Raw genomic sequence first — 22793 nt, forward strand, 5'->3', positions numbered from 1 at the left:
ATCTCCAACTTAGAAATAAAGTTGCAACAGAAGGTGCAACCTTATCCTAAATTAGGCCAACTTGGTAGGAGGAGAATTGGTTGGGTGCCAAATAGAAACCTCTGATACCTCTTAGTGACACCAAAAAACTATAATATAGAAACTATGTCATAAATGCACCAATAATAATCTAATGGTTAATTTTATTTACAACTATATTTCCAAAGCATTAACTCTTTCTAAATAATTATTTGGGTAGGGTCAGTTAAATGAGAAATTAAAGTCAATGATAAGAGAGTAGTGTTAGTAACACACATTTTTTTTTTAAAAAAAAAGAAGAACCTAACGTAATCTAAGTGGTAATGACAAATCAATATAAAACTCTATGCATCTTATATCTTTGTCATCTTCTGTTTTAGCTAATAAGGACTTGAATTTAATTTTGGTTTTTGAAAAGAGTTTTAACAAAGAAGGGTTTTGAACAAGGGCTAGAGTTTCAACAAAGCATTTTTTAAAAGAGGTGGAAAGGAGTGGAGGAGCACCCATAGTCATAGTTAATGTTTACTCTTCATGAGATTTAGGGGAGAAAAGAAGATTATGGGACAATTTTATAGTGAAGGAAAAAAGCAACTATGGGGACAATCTATAGTGCATTATGGGTGACTTTAAATCCATAAGGTGCTTGGAGGTAAGGACTGGTGTGAGGAGGCTTAGAGTGGGTAGATATATGGAAATAGATTAATTTAATATTTTTCTAGAAACAATGGAGTTTATAGATATTCCTATGGTTGTTAGGACATTCACTTGGTAGGACATTCACTTGATCTATAGTCAAACTCAATTAATTTTTTCTAAATTGAGATATCTGGCACCTTTGTCCCTTGATCTTGAAGCACAAGGTGATCAATTGGGGATATGAAGTGTTTGTCTTTAGAAGTACATGGATGAAGGGCATATGAAGTGATAGAGAAGTTAAAGACTTTGAAGATAAAGATCAAGAAGTTGAATTTGGAGACTTTATGTTAGAGGCTGGTCAAGGAAATAGGAGAAATCGACTTAAAAGAAGATAAAGGTGTATTGTCACAAGATGAAGAGGAAAGTAGAATAAAGCTTTCGGAAGATTTTTGGAAAGTGCCAAGGAGAAATGAATAACTTCTACATCAAAAGTCAAGAACACGATGGCTTAAGGAAGAGGATAACACAAGGTATTTCCATAACTTGATTATGCGGAGGTGGAAAAGAATGATTTGTGTAACATCCCATTTTTTCGTAAACTAATTTTAAAAAAATTATTTATAAATAAATAAAGTTTTAGAAAATGATGAGATTTTTATAATTAAATAAATAAAGGGAAATAGCTGTATTAAAATAATGGTTTGAAGAAAAAAAAATATTTGATTTATTCATTTGATAGGGAATAAAATAAAGTTTGTTTTCATAAAATGATAAAAATAAATAAATAAATTAAATAATAGATTGTGAGTACCCTATCTATAAATAACGTTAGGTCCGTTTTCACACTGACAATGTCTCCTCTTTCTCTCAATTTCGTTTTCTCCTCTCCTCTTTTCAAAAACCCTTTTTTTTCCTGCAGACCATCAAACCTATCTCCGAAAAATGACGATCTCAGAATCATTCACCGTTGGATCATCGTAAAATTTAAACACCAAGTTTGCAACTTAATTCCAAGCGTTCTCACCATTGGGGATTACAAAAAGTTGTCGGATATGGGAGAAAAACCATTTTTTATCGAAACTTTTCCTTTCCCGCAGAAACCCAGAGCTGTCTCGGTAAAACTATGATCCCGAATTCGTTAACCATTGGATTGTTGTGAAATTTTGATATATATTTTGTGATTTATTTACGCACTTCTTCACCGTTGGGATGTGTAAAATAATGTCCGTGGAGGGAGAAATATGCATCACACGTAGGACCATGGAATGAAGGCTTCAATTCATTCTCCTTCTCTCTAACGTTTGAGAACTCTAACAGAACAACCGGAGGAAGAGCTCTAGAGTGCACCAGAAACCCCACAATTAATAACGGAGAACGCTTGAGCAACTACGTCGAGGTAAGGAATGAGTTTATCGCAATTGGGGTTAAAATGAACATGTGTAGGGATCCTTAGAGAATTAAATTGGGGTTTATTTTGGGATGTTTATTGAATTATAATTTTCCCTTGACTATTATAAATACAATATTGTATGTTTTATGTACCAATTGATGTTCTGATGAGAATTGATTGATAAACTTGAGTACTCTTGATGTTTTTAGGTTTTGACCTATGATTTTGATACAATTGTGTGAAATTATTTGAGAGGTTTTACTCCACATGTTGTGATAAATCTTTTGTATGAATTGTTATATTGAGGATATGAAATGGTGATTCAAATTATGAGTATGTGATAAATTGAACATGTGATGAATGGTGAAATATATATATATTGAGATGTGTGTATTGAGTTGTGAGCTATGAACTGTGCAATCACACAATTGTAAGACCCTTTAAGGGTGACGAGTATTGTGATGGGATCCACTGTGGGAACCCGACAAGTTAAAATGATTTTGAAAACAATAGAGTAGTTGTATGTATTGCATAGTTCATAGGTAAAGTGTATATGATTCAGGGGATGTGATAAATTGAGATTATACCATTGTGATTGAGATCGAGTGTATGTGATAAATTGAGTATGTATGTGATTGAGATATATATGTGCATTGAGATGTTGTGTGCATTGCATTGTGAACTATGAATTGTACAATCGCACGACTATAAGACCCTTTAAGGGCGACGAGTTAATGTTAAGTTTCTTTAAGGGCGACGAGTTAATGTTAAGTCCCTTTAAGGGTGATAAGTTCATGCTAAGTCCATTTAAGGGCGACGAGTTAATGCTAAGTCCCTTTAAGGGCGACGAGTTAATGCTAAGACCCTTTAAGGGCGACGAGATAAACTATTTTGAGAACAATTAAGGAGTTGTGTGTTTTGTACAGTTCATAGATAGAGTATGTGTGCTAAAATGTTTTCTAGGTTGGACCTGAATCAGGAGGGATAGGCCTTAACGGACTCTTTGGCGTGTAGGCCTTGGGGGTTACCCAGTTTGATTGCTCCTTTAAGCCTATGTTGATCCCATACGGTTAGAACATTCTCGCAATACAGCGTGACCCTAACTGGTCTCCCTATGATCTTACCTAGTGAGAGTGACCTGACTTGCTAGTGTGTGGTTTGTCTTGTCATGTACTCCTAAGCGCCCAACGAGGTTTTTCACTAACATGGTACCATATTGCATATAGGATTGAGTCTTAGTGTATATGTTACATAACTCTTGTGTATTGATCGATAAGGATTGATTTAGTGATATTGTGTTTTGATCATTGAGTATGTGAATGTTGTGAAAACGAATGAGACGTGTGGAGTTGTGATGTGATGTTGTGCAACAAAGTGGTGAAATAATGTGAACTATGCTTAAATAAGTTGTATTTGTTAATATGATATTAATACCTATATGTTGTCTTGTTCTCTCTAGTAGTTAGGAATGTGATAACTCACTCCTTGTGTGCTATTTGTGTTTGGATCCTACGATGATCTCGAACCTGGTGTTCGTGGGAGCAGATGAATAGGTAAATGACTATGAAGAACCTCATGCTAGAGGACACGACAACATAATACTCTGATAGGATGTGACATTAGGGTATAGGTTTCTATATTAATTGCATTAAGTCTTGGTCGGCCTTGTTTTGAGCTGAGATAATTTATTATTTATTTGGAAGAATTTTATTATGATGCTAGAAAAGTGAAAGTGAGTCTTTTACCCTGTGAAAGATTTGTATTTAAATGTGTTTTAAAAACTTTTAAATTAATTCTGATTTTTTTATTCCTTTATTAGTATATATGTGAGGGGTAAATGGTGTCACAGTTTGCATGACCTATTTAATGATGGATGATCCAAATCTTGTCAAGTAAGGAGTAAAATTCTTCTTTATCGAGAGATTCAAGGAGAATGTTGATATATCTTTGTTGTTGGGTGGAGTTTGGTTCAATAACATTGGGACATGGAGAATCAATTGCTAGAAACACCTTTTGTAGAAAAGGAAATAAAGGGAGCGGTGTGGGATAGTGAGGGCAACAACAATCTAGGATTGGATGAGTTTAATTTCTCCTTCATTACAGACATTAAGTTTTATGGTTCATGAGTTCTACACTTATGGGAAACTCGAGAAGGGGGGGGGGGGCGGAATGCATCATTCATTACTTTGACTCCTTTACAGGGACATATGTCCTAATTTAGTACTTCCTAAGTCTAAGGCTTGTATAAGCTTAAGTAAAGTTAAGCATTCCAGACCATAACAAGAGATAGTGCTAAATTGGTTTGTACATATACATTATCTTTAACATTACTATTAGCTTGCACAAGATATATGAATCCACTTTAGTTCTTTTATAGACTTAAGGTTTAATGTCTTAGCTATTGAACCTAATTAACCTTGTTCCATTACTTTCTTCTACAATTTATAAGAATAATTAAATTAAGACATATTAAACACGAAATTGCACAATGACATGTTGCAGGGGCAAACCTAGACTGAGAAGATAGAGAAGGCCAATCACAAAAAATAAAATACATCCAAGAACCTTTTTATGCTGAATAAATACATCCAACAACTATATACCATTAATTTTGTACAGAATATTTATAATTTGATGTTTCAATATGTTAAATTACATTATTAGTCTATTAAAACAAATAACATTGTCTCACTAAAAAAAGCACACATAATGTCTTTCTTATATGTCCCAAAAATAATCAATAATTACTAATTTTTAACAGCTTTCTTTTAAATATACACTAATAAGTATTAAATTGAAAATTTATTTTTCATCTTATTACGGATTTTAGTCTTGTTACTAAACATTAAATTAAAATATGAACTTGTATGTTATGCATAAAATGAGAAGTTGGTGCAAGCTTGTGATGATAGGGACTAAATTATAACTTTCATGATTTTTTGCCTACAATATGATTAATGAGCTATGATGTAGAAATTATGAAAAACTGTTATGTTTTGAGGTTTAAGACCAAGTGAGTGTGTGATCACTTGGCAATGAATGTTGCATGATTATGATTTTGAGCTTTACATTAGGGATTAAGTCTAGGGGTATTTGCCCTTCAACAAAGTATATATATTGTAGAGTATGATTGATGTTGAATAGGTGTAGTGTGCTCTATCGTGATAGAAATGTGAAGTACGATATCGAGAGTGGTGTATGCTAGTGAACCACATGTGGCATTTACGTAGGTTATGCATAAGACTTAATGTTTGTGTTTGTGGCTTATGAAGGGATGGAGTATTCACTCCTTTTTTACCATTTTAGGAATCTTATGCCATGTGTGAGGCTGACTCTCTAGCTTTTGATTGAGGAGATAACTCGTAATGGGAGCACAATGAAGTGCATTATGTTGATTGTTTCTACGACTACATTCGCTACCGTCTAGTGTTGGTGGATGCACTAGAGTTTTAGGCCCATCTTGTGGATGTTTATGTTTAGTGGACCCAGCCCTCACCATTTTAGTATCATTTTGTTGCGTTGGTTGACATTCCATCTGAGTCTCCCCCACCACCTGTGGTTGATGTGATATCTTTTACAGCATTAGACTCTTCCTCTGATGACTCTTAGTCTACTCTTTTTGTTTTGATTTCTCAGTGGTCAATGCTACCTGAGCCTCATGCACTACCATTTAGGTCTCATCAATTGTCTTTGACCAGACGGGTGCTCAGAGGGTGGCACCACCAATGGTGGATTTGGTCAACCTTTAGACTGATGATGAAGAAGAGGATTCTGAGGATGATATGTCATGTGAGAAGGACGACCCGTTCATGTATAAAGAGGATCCATCTATGGAGGACGACTAGTCTAAGGGTGATGAGAACACAGTGATGATGACGCCAGAGCCAATGGAGGAGGACTCTTTGCAGGATTCTTCAGAGGCTTCTTGCTAGGAGGCCCTCTGACATTTGACTATATTTTTTTAGTACAACTGAGATTTGGGTATAAATGACGGCTCTGAGTCTTAGGTTTTCCATTTTTTTTTGTAATTTGGGATAGGTAGACCTAGGCTCATACCTTTTGTATTTATTCAGTCATCACCTACTTTATATCTCTTTACTTGATTCTTTGGGGCTGTATATGCTACTTAATGTTTCCACCGAGACACTTATATCTTGCTACTTATTATAACATATGAAACCTATTTATCTATATTTGGTAATCATGAATGTAACATCCCAATTTTCGTAAACTAATTTAAAAATGATTGTTATTTGTAAATAAATAGAGTTTTAGAAAAAAAATGATAAGGTTTTATAATTAAATAAATAAGAGGAAATAACTTTATTAATTAAAATAATGGTTTGAGAGAAAATAAAAGGGTATTTTATTATTCATTTGATGAAGAATAAAATAGAGTTTCTTTTTTAATAAGATAATAAAAATAAATAAATAGAGTAAATAATAGGTCGTGAATACCCCTAGCTATAAATAAAAAAAAGCTAGGTCAGTTTTCAGACTGACTCCTTAGCTGCCTCCTCCGCCCCTCAATTTCGTTTTCCCTTCTCAACCTCTCTTTTCCCGCAAACCACCAAACATGTCTTAGAAAAACGATGATCTCGGACTTATTCGCCATTGGATTGTTGTGAAATTTAAGCACCTGGTTTGCAACCCAATTCCGAGAAGTCTCACCGTTGGAAATTTCAAAATCATGTCTGAGCTTATAGGAATAACCTTCGCATTGTAGTCTTTTATTTTTCCGTAGAAACCCAAAACTGTCTCGGTAAAACTATAAACGCGGATTCGTTAACCGTTGGATTGTAGCAAAATTTGGATATGTTGTTTGAAATTCAACTGCGCACACTTTCACCGTTGGGATTTGCAAGATAATATTCATGAATGGAGAAAAAGGAATCGCATGAAGATAGTACAAATGGAGACTTTAATCCCTTCTCATTCTCTCTAACGTTTGGGAACCCTATCAGAGCAACCAGAGGAATCTCAGGAACTTGTTAGAGATGTATCTATCGCTGTCGGAAGACACGTGAGCCCACTTAGAGGTAAAGGATGAGTTATTCACAATTGGGGGTTAGTGAGAACATATGTAGGGATCCTTAGAGGATTAAATTGGAGTTTTATTTTGGGATGTTTATTAAATTGCAATTTTTCCTTTATGATTATAAATAAAATATTGATGTTCTGATGAGAATTGTTTGATAAATTGCGTTCTTGATATTTGTATATTTTGACCTATGATTTTGATATAATTGTGTAATATTATTTGATGGGTTTTAGTCTCCAGGTTGTGATAGTCTTTTGTATAAACTGTTATATTGAGGATATGAAATGATGATTCAAATTGTGAGTATGTGGTGAATTGAACATGTGATGAATGATGAAATACATGTATATTGAGATGTGTATTGTGTTGTGAGTTATGAATTGTGCAATCACACAATTGTAAGACCCTTTAAGGGCGACGAGTTTTGCGCGAAGAGTATTATGATGAGATCCATTGTGGGAATCCGATGAGTTTAATCACAAGCACGACGAGTTAAAATGATTTTGAAAATAATTGAGTAGTTGTGTGTATTGTATAGTTCATAGGTAAAGTGAATATGATTCATGAGGTGGGATAACATGCTATTTTGAGATTATACCATTGTAATTGAAATCGAGTGTATGTGATAAACTGAGTATGCACGTGATTGAGATGTTGTGTGCATTGAGTTGTAAACTGTGGATTGTACAATCACACAACTATAAGACCCTTTAAGGACGGCGAGTTAATGTTAAGTCCCTTTAAGGGCGATGCGTTAATGCTAAGACCCTTTAAGGGCGACGAGTTAATGTTAAACTCTTAAAGGGCGAAGAGTTAAAAATATTTGAGAACAATTGAGGAGTCGTGTGTTTTGTACAGTTCATAGATAGAGTCTGTGTGCTAAAATGTTTTCTGGGTTGGACCTGAATCAGGAGGGAGAGGCCCTGACGGACTCTTCGGAGTGTAGGCCTTGGGGGTCACTCGGTTTGAGTGCTCCTTTAAGCCTATGTTGATCCCATATGGTTGGAGATTCTCGTAAAACATTGTGACCCTGATTGGTCTCCCTATGATCTTACCTAGTGAGAGTGACCTGACTTACTAGTGTGTGGTTTGTCTTGTCATGTACTCCTAGGCGTCCGACGTGGTTTTTCCCTGACCTGGTACCACATTGCATACAGGATTGAGTCTTAGTGTATATGTTGCATAACGCTTGTGTATTGATCGATATTGATTGACTTGATGATATTGTGTTTTGATCATTGAGTACGTGAATGTTGTGAAAATGAATGAAATGTGTGGTGTTGCGATGTAATATTATGCGACAAAGTGGTGAAATAACGTGAGTGATGCTTAAGTAAGTTGTATTTTGCTTATATGCTATTTATACCTACATGTTATCTTATTTCTCTCCATTAGTTAGGAATGTAATAACTCACTTCCTGTGTGTTGTTTGTGTTTGGATCCTGTGATGATCTTCAACTTTATGTTCGGGGGAGCAGATGAATAGGTGGATGACTATGAAGAACCTTATGCTAGAGGACACGAGAACACAACACTCTGATAGGATGTGACATTAGGATATAGGTTCTATATTAATTGTATGAAGCTTAGACGACCTTGTAAGAGCCGAGATGACTTTATTATTTATTTGGACAAGTTTGAATATGATGTAGAAGAAAGTGAATGTGAGCCTTTTACCCCTTTGAAAGGTTTGTATTTAAAAATATTTTATAAATATTTTTAATTAATATTTGAATTTTTATTCCTTTATTAGTATATATGTGAGGGGTAGAGGGTGTCACAATGAAGGATCACCTATTTATCCATATTTATCGCTTGAGAATGTACGACTTATTTATTCCATAACTTATTCATTTTTACTTATTGACTCGTGGTTTTATTACAACACATGTTTACTAATGAGAAAATTAGGTATGTTTTGATAAAGAAGAACGAGTTTGAGAAGTTTATATAAAAAGTTTTTATTTTCGGCAAAATATGCTTCACTTCTTTTATTCTTATGAAGTATTATGAATGGCATTGGAATTAATCATTTTTGGAAGGAAAAAAAAGGGTAATTTTATATATATGTAAGCCCATGTTTTAGGGTGTTGCAAGTTATTCAGTTTGTGCAACATAGAGTGCATCCTTCGCATCCTTATGCTCATACTGTTTGCAAAATTTGAAACTTCCTCTTTTTGGACTAGTGTGTCTGTTCAATCACACTCTATGGGAAAGAAATGCACAACAGACTGGTTAGCCAAAAAAGGATCTCAAGACTCTACTTCTTTTGTTTCTTACAGCAACCCTCCTTTGGGTCTTTAGCTTATAGGAATACCTTTCGCATTGTAGCCTTTTATTTTTCTGCAGAAACCCAAAACTGTCTCGGTAAAACTACGAACCCGGATTCGTTAACCGTTGGATTGTAGCAAAATTTGGATATTTGTTTATATGATATTTATACATGCATGTTATCTTATTTCTCTCCATTAGTTAGGAATGTAATAACTCACTTCCTATGTGTTGTTTGTGTTTGGATCCTGTGATGATCTGGAACTTTTTGTTCATGGGAGCATATGAATAGGTGGATGACTATGAAGAATCTCATGCTAGAGGACATAGGAACACAACACCCTGATAGGATGTGACATTAGGATATAGGTTCTATATTAATTGTATGAAGCTTAGACGACCTTGTTTGAGCCGAGATGACTTTATTATTTATTTGGACAAGTTTGAATATGATGTAGAAGAAAGTGAATGTGAGCCTTTTACCGCTTTCAAAGGTTTGTATTTAAAAATATTTAAAAAATACTTTTAATTAATATTTGAATTTTTATTCCTTTATTAGTATATATGTGAGGGGTAGAGGGTGTCACAATGAAGGATCACCTATTTATCCATATTTATCGCTTGAGAATGTATGGCTTATTTATTCCACAACTTATTCATATTTACTTATTGACTCGTGGTTTTATTACAACACATGTTTACTAATGAGAAAATTACGTATGTTTTGAAAAAGAAGAACGAGTTTGAGAAGTTTATATAAAAAGTTTTTATTTTCTGCAAAATATGCTTCACTTCTTTTATTCTTACGAAGTATTATGAATGGCATTGGAATAAGTCATTTTTGGAAGGAAAAAAAAGGGTAATTTTATATATATGTAAGCCCATGTTTTAGGGTGTTGCAAGTTATTCAGTTTGTGCAACATAGAGTGCATCCTTCGCATCCTTATGCTCATATTGTTTGCAAAATTTGAAACTTCCTCTTTTTGGACTAGTGTGTCTGTTCAATCACACTCTCTGGGAAAGAAATGCACAACAGACTGGTTAGTCAAAAAAGGATCTCAAGACTCTACTTCGTTTGTTTCTTACAGCAACCCTCCTTTGGGTCTTTAGCTTATAGGAATACCCTTCGCATTGTAACCTTTTATTTTTCCGCAGAAACCCAAAACTTTCTCGGTAAAACTACGAACCCGGATTCGTTAACCGTTGGATTGTAGCAAAATTTGGATATTTTTTTATATGATATTTATACCTACATGTTATCTTATTTCTCTCCATTAGTTAGGAATGTAATAACTCACTTCCTGTGTGTTGTTTGTGTTTGGATCCTATGATGATCTTGAACTTTGTGTTCGGGGGAGCAGATGAATAGGTGGATGACTATGAAGAACCTCATGCTAGAGGACACGGGAACACAACGCTCTGATAGGATGTGACATTAGGATATAGGTTCTATATTAATTGTATGAAGCTTAGACGACCTTGTTTGAGCAGAGATGACTTTATTATTTATTTGGACAAGTTTGAATATGATGTAGAAGAAAGTGAATGTGAGCCTTTTACCCCTTTGAAAGGTTTGCATTTAAAAATATTTTAAAAATACTTTTAATTAATATTTGAATTTTTATTCCTTTATTAGTATATATGTGAGGGGTAGAGGGTGTCGGCAAAATCACCAAATTGGGTCCCTTTTACAAATTAATTACCAAAATGGGTTTGTTTCATTTTTATTTACCAAGGGGGTCTGTTATTTTACTACAAAGCGCTTACCTGAGGGGCGCGTTCCACCAGAACGCGACACGTGGCGTGACTTGACAGGACGATGGGACAGGGGTGGAAGTGGTGGCCTGCCAGGCACGACCACTAGTCGTGGCCTGCCAGGCGCTACCAGTAGTGGTGGGGACCCAGGCGCGACCACTAGTGGTAGCCTGTCAGGCGCGTCCACTAGTGGTGGGCCCAGCCACGTCCCTCTTCCCTATAAAACCCCCTCCCCTCCATTTCATTTTCACACAAAAACGTTGAAGTGAGCTCAGTTGAAACGTGTTGAAACGCTTTATACCCGTTAGAAATTTTGCTCAAAACTAGTAAATATTTTTTATCTTCGATACATTATAGCATTAATTAATATTTATTTTGTTGATGATAATAATGATTATATTTTGTAGGTGCATAAACAAATTGACACGAACTATAAAATGAAATAGTAATTTTGTTTATATTTTTTGTGTGATAATTAGTAATTTTTGGTAACTTAATAATTTAATTTTTGGTTATAATTATGTTATATTTGTTTGTTGATGACAATAACTATTTATTGTAGTAGTTTTTATGTCTAGCACATTATTATTATTATTAGTTAAGCTCATAATTATTGATGTTGTTGGTATATTTTTTTAATAGCCAAAATTTATACATAGACATTAAAAATAAATGCCGATTGCTTTGCGTCATAAGTGTGCGAAGTAGGAAATTGTTGTGATAGTAATTTAATTTATTTAGAGTAATTCTAACCGGTATAAAGCGCTTCAACACGTTTCAACAGAGCTCACTTCAACGTTTTTGTGTGAAAATGAAATGGAGGGGGAGGGGTTTTATAGGGAAGAGGGACGTGGCTGGGCCCACCATTAGTGGACGCGCCTGACAGGCTACCACTAGTGGTCGCGCCCGGGGCCCCACCACTACTGGTAGCGCCTAGCAGGCCACCACTTCCACCCCTGTCCCATCGTCCTGTCAAGTCACGCCACGTGTCGCGTTCTGGTGAAACGCGCCATTCAGATAAGCGCTTTGTAGTAAAATAACAGACCCCCTTGGTAAATAAAAATGAAACAGACCCATTTTGGTAATTAATTTGTAAAAGGGACCCAATTTGGTGATTTTACCAGAGGGTGTCACAATGAAGGATCACCTATTTATCCATATTTATCGCTTGAGAATGTATGGCATATTTATTCCACAACTTATTCATTTTTACTTATTGACTCGTGGTTTTATTACAACACATGTTTACTAATGAGAAAATTACGTATGTTTTGAAAAAGAAGAACGAGTTTGAGAAGTTTATATAAAAAGTTTTTATTTTTTGCAAAATATGCTTCACTTCTTTTATTCTTATGAAGTATTATGAATGGCATTGGAATTAATCATTTTTGGAAGGAAAAAAAAGGGTAATTTTATATATATGTAAGCCCATGTTTTAGGGTGTTGCAAGTTATTCAGTTTGTGCAACATAGAGTGCATCCTTCGCATCCTTATGCTCATACTGTTTGCAAAATTTGAAACTTCCTCTTTTTGGACTAGTGTGTCTGTTCAATCACACTCTATGGGAAAGAAATGCACAACAGACTGGTTAGCCAAAAAAGGATCTCAAGACTCTACTTCTTTTGTTTCTTACAGCAACCCTCCTTTGGGTCTTTAGCTTATAGGAATACCCTTCGCATTGTAGTCTTTTATTTTTTCGCAGAAACTCAAAACTGTATCGGTAAAACTACGAACCCGGATTCGTTAACCGTTGGATTATAGCAAAATTTACTTCTTTTGTTTCTTACAGCAACCCTCCTTTGGGTCTTTAGGATATTTTTCTAGCTGATTCTCAAGGCATTGTGTTTCTCCGTATTAGCTAGTTTGTCATTACTTTTCTTCTATATCAAACATTTCAAGAAAACAATATTTATTTGATGACAAAATTGGAATATATGCTTTAATATCTCATGGTAAACTGAGAGCATCCGTAATATGAATTTTTTTTTTCAATGCTAAAAATCAATCAATTTGGGACAGAAGGAGTACCTACTATCGACCCTTGTCGGTCTTGAGTTTCATGTGCCAAATGAATAATCTAAAACGCGACATTCTTTGTCAAATTGTGTAGTAGAAATTTATAACCTAACAGTATAATTCTATCTATCAAGCAAAAAGGATTGGGATGACACACTTATGATAAAAAAAATATTATGTGTTTGATATATTTAGATAAACCTCATTATTTTAATAAGGGATTGGATTGTTCGATCGAGACTGGCCAAGAAGGACAACCCTCTTTGAAGATAGACACCCACAATCACTTAAGCATTACATCCCAAGGCTCAATGTCGGGTGGGTTGTGGACTATCCAACCGAGATCGTCCAAGAAGGCCAACTCTCTCTGAAGACCAACTCACACTCAACCCAAAGGCCTACTAACTAATGATCTATAGATCACCCAAACCACTCAAACCTTAGACATTCCAACTTATTTTGTGCGTGAGTCACCAACCTGCCTTGACAACCGATTGATTTCATTAACTGGATATCCTAAAGGGTTGGTACTATTGAAGTACTACATTGAATCATTAGGACGTGGCAACACTAGGAAACTATTGAAGTACTATACTTGGTATGAGGCTAGAAGGACTGAGCACACACAGACACATGTGTGGCCCTTCACACGTTCATGGTTAGGCAAACCTGGGACAAAACATTGATGAATGCTTGAGCTTAAGACACCCTGTTTCTCTCTTTGGTGTTCTTCAACGTGAAAAAAGACTATAATAAATTATTATTTTATATTTATCAATTAATTTTATTAAATGCTTCTAGTTCAATAAAAAAAAATATGTATTATCGATACAATTTTTATAAAAAAATTCATTAAACTTCGATCATAAATTTTCCAAATATAATTGAATAGTGTGGAACAAAATAAGCAGGTGACTCGGGTATAGAAACACTTTCATAGGTTTACACATACACAAATAAAAAACCTTTAATACGGCAACAATTTCTTGGTTCATGTTGAAAAAAGAAATTATGTATTCTTGATACGGATTTTCATCAAAACTGATCATATAATAAATAAATTTTGATCAAATATAATATTGATATCAGATTTCTTAAGAAAATATTACTATCTATTTTATAATTTAAAAAATAAAGTTAAGAAAAAAAAATCTATTTGCATAATAATTTAATTTTTTTTAAAAAAGGTAAAGAGCCAAATTGAATCCCGAGTGTCCAAAATGTGTGATAAATTAATCCTGGAGATAATTTAATAACAAATTGATCCTTAAACTTTATAACTTAATGTCAAATTGGTCATTGAATATACACCTTGTTGACAAAGTTTTTATCTTTGAACATTACAACTGTTTTTTTAGTGAAAAAAGTCATTTCAACATTACAACTTAATGATAAAATGATCTCCAAGTTTAATAGCATGACTACTTTAGTGCACTTTTTACACATTTAATGAATAAATTTATATTTTTCATCTTTGAGAAACTAATTTATCACCACCACATCACACTTTTGGGAACAAATTTGGTTATGTATACCCTTAAAAATATATAATCAATTTCAAATGAGATTTCTTTACTTAATGAAAAATAATTTTTATAAAATAAAAAAATAATATTAATATATTAATCATTGGTCCGCCGCCCTGACATGTTGTGCACAGGTTTGATGATGAATTTTGTTTTATATACTTATCATGAGTTTTTAACTTAGTGCCTGCGAGTTTAATTTTGGTTTGACAAATGCATACCAGAATGTATTTGTACTGCCTCTAAGTCATGCATGCGGGTATGATGGACATTGATTAAGAATTCATCCGAATATGGTGCTGAAAGAATCCATTATGCTGAGGTGTTGTATTACGGAATAAATTGTGAATGTCAAATTTTTATGCATTCAATTTCCTTTTGTAGAGTTGTAGATCGATGTGTCATCTTTGCCATGCCTCTGATCCCACCTTATTTCGATTTTTGTACAGTTATTAATTATTTTTACATTACAACCTGTTATGTTAAGCGTAATGTTGTGTAGCTACTGCATAAAAGTAATAATTTGTTCTGTGTGGAATGGATTCATGGTTGCTACGTATTTTTGGTGGGAAATATGCTTGATAATGATTCTATAAAATTTGGAATCATACCAATTTCATTCTTAGAGAAATAATGATAAATATGACAAGATGAGTATATGGAAATGAAATGGAATTCTGCAGATGGGTTTTTGGCAATAGTATGGAACTTGAAACAACTGTAGTCATAAAATTATGGTAAAACCAAAGTGCTTTATTGAACTTTTGAGATGTTGTTTATAAAATTCTAGCCCCCAAATCCTGGGTTTTCTATTTTAGGGAATTTTCTCACCCAAATTGTCTGTTAATTTGTGTTATTCGTTTTCAAGCTAATGTACGATTTTTATGTGCATCCCAGAGTTAGTGCCAAAGGAGCCATATAAATATTATATTGTGTACCCTATGCATGACCCCATTAATTGAATGACTAGAATTTACTAACATATATAGGAATAATGCACCACATTCATATAGGACAACTAACTTTGCTTTGATGGCTGAATGTTTCAAATGACTATAATACTTTGTTAATCATCTGCCTTGTTGTTTATGCAATTAATCTGGATTTAATGTGTTGATCGATATGTTTGTAACAACCTACCGCCGTTACATGAAACTAGCAATTAACTTAAGTAGAAGACTTTATTTTAATTCATTTAAAACTCTTCAATTAATTTGATTACCAGAATACTTGTAAACTTTTTGCATTTCAAAGGCCCAAAGGCTAAAACGCATAACTCCAAAATAAAACATAATATGATACACACACACACTAGCTACTCCCATGAACACAAAGTTTAAGATCATCACAGTTACACTCACATGTGCCACACACAAGAGTAAGCTTACCAAAAACAAACATACTTAAAACAATTTAAGAACATCAACAATTAACATCATATAAGCTTATCATCTTTAAATCATGGTATTTGATAATAAATAGAACTAATAGCATTTAACTCGCATAAGCAGACCATCTCATACTCAACCATCACGAAACAATTCAATAATCACCATCAAACAATAACTATCAAACATCCCCATCACGAGTCCATTAATAATCTTCACCATGTACACCAACGATAGAATCTACTCCATGGAGATTTACACTACATGAGCAATTAACTCAAGTACATCCCTTAACATAGTCACATGCACCTTGACCATTCATAGAGACTCAAATCAACCTTATTGAGAAAGTGTGGTTTTATCCAAAATGGATAAGCATGTGTAGTGCCTCACCTAAGTAAGGTTTGCAAAGACCTTAACCTATCTAGGTATTCGCCCATCCATCTATATTTTATAGGCCCAATTCCGTTAGCCACCACCGACAACCTACAACACTGGGTTGAGAGCCCACCACACACCCTTAACTTATGTGTCTACTCACATCAACAACTAGACTTAGAATTGAGAGTTTTGGGTTCGACACATTCGTATCCACCATCTCACTCATGGTTGGTCTCAAGTATTCAAATTTCACCTTTGACAACAATTCATCCAATATACACTAAAAGGATCATTAATCCTCTTGGGAAGCAGTTCTCAACACTCTGATACACCATTTGATAGGGTTGTTCATTGGTCTAGATCAACTAGACAAACCTGACGATCCAAACCAAACCCATTAAATTAGTTTGGATTTTTCCTAGTTTGGGTCCAACCGAAACCAAACCAACTGAACCAATTGTCAGATTGAGAATTTTCAAATTGGAACTAAACTGAATATATATTTTTTAAAATGCTGAAGTTACTTATATTTTATGTCATTCTGTGTATTTTCTTTGCGTTTTATGTCCAACAGACGCGCACTCACAAAGACTCACTTTGACACTTTCATTTTCCTTTCTCACATAACCCTAAAAAGGTACTACACACTCGCGCGCGCACACACACACACTCACATAGCCTCATCCACCATCGTTTTGCCTCCTAATGGTGGTCGTTGATGTCATTGAACCTCCTCCAGACCTCCACCCAGTCGGCATTGATATTACAACTTCGACCTCTAGATCTCCTCACAATAGATTTGGCTAATTTGGTGTATGCCACGAGACTATCTGTTAATTTTGGAGATAAAATTATTATTTTATATTTTTCTAAACAGATTTTTATTATTTTTTTATCAGATATCCAATGATCTAAACCGAACCAACCCGTTCAACATTAGTTTGGTTTGGTTTGGGTTAGAAAAATTCTAAAATCCGAGCCAACTAAAATCAATCAGTTTAGATTTCATTTTCTCCTAAAACCAAACCATCCTGACCCACGAACACCCCTACCATTTAGAGTTAAAACATAGGGGTGGAACTTAAAAAGATACTAAACTAGGCGAGACCCCAGGTCGCTTTAATTAGTGAGACAGAGTCTTGGCATAGAACTCACCATTTTCCAACAACAATAAAATCTTCCCAAATGATATAGTTAACTCCTTTTTGAAAAAGATGATATTACTCACAAACCAAGAGGAGGGTGAATTGGTTTTCAAAACAAAATGAGCTTTTAAAACAAGAGTTGCAAAAATTTCTTTTGCACAGATTGTATCACAAAACTTTGATAAACCGAACTTAATCAATACTGAATCAATACACTCTTTACACAAGATTCTTTGTTAAATTTCTTTCTTTCACAAAGATATTTTCTTAAAACTTTAGTAAATTGATTAAGACCAGAATGAGAAAGAAAAATAAGGTCAGAGAAGAAGTACACAACCTTTTTATACTAGTTCACTCTCTATCACTAGAGAAGCTAATCCAATTATCTAATCCAAAACCTGAATTAGATTTTCACTATGCATATAGAATTCTTGCAAGCAATCACAAGCAATCTCAGTTTCCATCCTAGAAAAATAGACTTAGGCACCCAACATTAGGGCTCTCTATGAATAAGAGTCTAAGAGAAACTTACCTTTAGCCCAAACTAGAAACACTTATTTTAGCACGCCTTAAGAAATTCATGCACAAACAAGAGATGTATATATATATATATATATATATATATATATATATATTATTCAGTGTATATATATATATATATATATTCTTGGTAGAAGTATGTACATTGGGGGAGAAATACGCGGGTTAGACTAATTAACGAAGAGTAACCCATAACTGGACAGTTATAGATTAATTCGCAATTAATTAGTCTAAAAATTATCATTTTGCGTGCAACTTATAATTAAACAAAACCAACCTCTGAACCACGCTCAGGGTCCCATTCTGAGCGTTTTGATATATATATTGCCTGCCTTTGAAAACGGGCCCCGACGGGTCCAAAGAAACGCGGAGAACTGGAATCGGAGAGGCGGCACGCAAACCGAGGTAGGATTTTAGCATCCAAAATTTCCAGTTTTTTTTTCTTCTTTTATGATTGAGTATGTGGTCAAATCAAAGGAAAAGGTGGGCCCTTTTTGCTCCAATTAAAATAAGACATGTGGAATTGCTTTTGAAAAGAAGATGAAAAAGAAAAGAAAAACCATTTTTTTTAAAAAGCCAAATCTTCTCTCTCTTTCTCCAAAAACTTCCAACAACCCTCTCTTTCTTCATCCACGTTGCTTTTTTTTTTTTCATTTTCTTCACCACCATTGTTGTCTCTCTTCAAGCTCCAAATCCCCCTTCATTTCCACACCAAATTGCAAGATAAAACTGTTTTTGGAGTCTAGGAGCCTACCTCTACCTCGTGGGATCTTCAATTTCAGGTAAGGGTGGACTTCTCCTCACTTGAAATCTGTGGGTGTTGGGTTCTTGGGAGCTATAATGGGTAGTTCTACTAAGTTATTGCTTTAGGGTTGTTGTTTGTGAAGGAAATTGTTGTAACTATGCTAAACTTGACATGTTAAATGTAAGTAAAACTGCCCTTGTTGATTTAGGGTTCAATAATGAAGTTTTGAGATATATGTGTGCTTAAAATGTAGATAGAAAACTGGTAGAGAGGATGGGGAGAGTTAGCTTAGAGTTAAATGTGAGAATGGTAGTGTTGTAGGTGGAAAAGTGTGAGATTTTGAGGGTTAGAAAGCCAAATTTGGGGTTAGTGGAAATTTGAGTTTAAAGTGAGTTGATTCTAGATTAGAATGTCAATCAGGACTTGTAGGAAAACTTGGTCAGAGCAAATGAGGAAAATGAGTGACAAATGTGAAAGAAAAGAACCATTTATAGTGTAAATTGAGTGTTGAGAGGTCAAATTTTGAATAGGTGGAGATTTTACCTTAAAATTAGTTTGAGCAAGTCTAATTCAATGTTATAGACTTGATGAAGATGAGAGTTTACCTCAAAATTACCCAATTTTCATTTTCACCTTTCAAACCTTGAAAATTCACTAAATTTGGTGGGTTTTGGATACCTATGTTTTGCTTTACCTTGGTTTGAATCTTGTTTTTGGCTTGAACATGATTTATACATGGTTTAGGACTTGTAGGATCCAATTTGAGTGGAATTGGATGCATGTAAGCTAGATTTTGTAAATTTGCAAAATTCTGCAGAAAAGCTGCCCAATTATGCAGCAAATCTGCCAATTATGCAGAAAAAAAAATGGTTGTGCAGTGCTAGTTCCTGCTGTCACGGGAAAGGTAGTATATCTCGTGTTCTAGACATTTTTTGCATATCCCAACGGTCAAAACTTAGATTTCTGTATTAGGAACCCCCAGTTAAATTTTCAAGGCGATCCAATGGTTAACGAATCGAAACAAAGAGGATTTTACTGAGGTATGTGGGTAGGAAAAACTCTGTGGAATTCGAATGAATCTTGTGTAAAGATTTCTGCCTCCACTCTATTTTTTTAAAGGTAGTTTCATGACAAATGGAATTGAGTTGTTTTGATATTGTGAAAGCTTGGAGGGGTTGATGGGGACCCGGTGATGAGAGGAACGAGGAGAAGGGCTACGTACGTGTGCGTGAGCTTAATTTAAAGGTGGGCAACAGGGGATGATGTGCTTATGCCTGGGCTTGTGGAAATGGGATATTTGTTTTGTGCCATCGCCCGATCGCCACCTAGTACCACATATGACGGGTGCCCCATAATCCAATAAGCTCTGTGTGAGAAAGCGTGGAAGAGTCAGTCTTCCAACTTTTATTAGTTGACCACAGAGTGGTACCTGAGGATATGTCGCGGGGGTCAGGAGACCTTGGGGATGTCAGGTGGGGTGCTATTGCCCAAAACCAAGCTTGGCCAATCTTGACCCAACCCGGGCATAGTCAGCCAGTGAGAACGTGTGACGTACCTAAGCGGGCGAGCTCCTGGCAGTCAACCAATAAAGGAACAAAAGTCCACGAAGCAAGGAGGCTTGTGTGGCAGCTGGCCAGCTATCTATCTTGTGTTTTATCTGAAAAATTCCCTCTGGTAATCGATTACCATTTGTGTGTAATCGATTACAGGGTTTAAAAATTGAAACAGAACGTTCAGTAGCTACTGGTAATCGATTACCATCTGTGTGTAATCGATTACACAATGTTATATGCTACTGGTAATCGATTACCAATTATGTGTAATCGATTACACAGTGTTATATGCTACTGGTAATCGATTACCATTTAGGTGTAATCGATTACACAGTGTAACTTTTAAGTTCCAATGTGCAATGGCTGTTGTAATTCGTTTTTGGGCACTAGTAATCGATTACATACTTTGGTAATCGATTACCAGAGAGGAAATCTCATGAAAAAGACATTTTGACTGTGCGTAGCCATTATGAGATGCATTGTATTGCTACCTGTGTAGTTAGATTTCTTGTGAAAGAGTCTACCCCCTTTCTTTTATCTCTTGTAGATCACGATGGCAGCGCAGTTGATCCATGATCGCGTTGTGATGGAGTGCCTAGAGGGTGTTTGGGAGACCCTCGAAGGCAATGAGAGGTGCCGATTTCGTGGCACAGTTTGACTCACTGCTACTTCGCTAGTACATCCGGAGCAACCCACACGCACACTTCAGCAGCCTGTGGAGTGGATACTACCTACGCCTACTCCATATCGACTAGTCGAGCCTGTTCAATTGATAGAGGTGTCATCTTCTGAAGAGGATCTTGAAGAGGACCCAGAGGAGTTACCTCCTGAACCTGCTATGGACGCCCCTGACTTACCAGAGGATGATGAGGACCCACTCCCTGATGTTGATTCTCGAGAGGATATTATGACAGCATCTGAGGCAGACTCTACAGAGGAGAGTGGCCCTGGAGGGACAGTGAATAGTGATGACTCTTCATCATAGCAGACGACTCCTTAGATTAGGCGTACATACTTTTTGTGGGTGGATGTATCTAGTTCAGACTGCTAGGTTTACTCTTTTGATTTTTGGGTGGGTAGACCTCTTGTATAGAAATTTTGATGATTGTACATATATATTGTGGCTGAAGCCACCGCAGTTGTTACCTTTACTTTGGATGTCACTGTGCTATTTTGCAAACTCCCATATTTTGGACAGTTTTTGATGATGAAAATAATTATGTTTTATCTTGTTATTTGAAAAAGAAATGCTAACGAACTTTATTTGAAAAGAGTTTACCAACTGCACCTTATTATTTCTCACGTGACGACCTAAAATGATGGCTGGTATATTTTTTGAAAGAGAAAAATAGTTTGGAGGTTACGAGTGATCAGAAAGAAATGAATCTGAATAGAGTTGTGAACTGGCCATTTAGGACTCTATAGTGATAATTTTCCTTCTGAAATTAATTACCGTGAAATGAATAACAGTGCGAAAAAAAAGAGAAAAAAAAAATTCCCATGGTTTTTGCTATTTAATTTATTACTATTAAACCAGTCATTATTTAGGGATGCCGCACTCCCCCTATCTCTAACACTTTTCACGCATATGTATGGTTCTTAGAACAAGATTATATCATTCACAACAATCATATGTTATCAGAAATTCATTCACCAATCTCAACCCCATAAGAGATTATAAAATCATAGATTCATCACAATCATGAATCCACATATAGTTCAATAAACCTAGCAAAACATTTCAACACCTTGAATTCTTGAAACATTTCACCAAAAGCTCATATGAATGATAATCCCATGATCGCATCATAAAGTTAACTCTAATTATGAAACAACATCATCTCAACCACATCTCATATCATCATAAATCCAAGAAGATCTCAAAATAATTAATTTACACAAGGAAAACAAACATAAATCACATCCACAAAAATATTGGTCATTGGACATGAAACTCATTAGTGGACACGAAACTGGTCAGTAGATGTGATGCGGTCAGTGGACGCAACATTGGTCATTGGACACGAAACTGATCAGTAGACATGAAACCTATCAGTGGATGAGACAATAGTCATTGGACACGAAATTGGTCAGTGCATGAGACATTAGACTCATGATTGGTAAGTGGACGTGAATTTTCCAAATCATACCAATACAAACCCAAACCCTATTAATTTGAATACATAAACAACATAAAAAAATCTTTAAAAATTGGAAATTTTCACTAATATTCATCAAATAATCAAAAACCTCAACTTTAAAACTCAAAACCTCAAATTTTTAAACAACACGATTCATTTTCAAGCAAAATTAAAATCAATCCATAACAACTTGAAAATAGAACAACGATAAAGCTTCTCTTACCTATTCAAACTCAAAAGATGAATT

This window comes from Glycine soja, chromosome 20 (genome assembly GCF_004193775.1).
Source record: "Glycine soja cultivar W05 chromosome 20, ASM419377v2, whole genome shotgun sequence".
NCBI classification, from domain to species: domain Eukaryota; kingdom Viridiplantae; phylum Streptophyta; class Magnoliopsida; order Fabales; family Fabaceae; genus Glycine; species Glycine soja.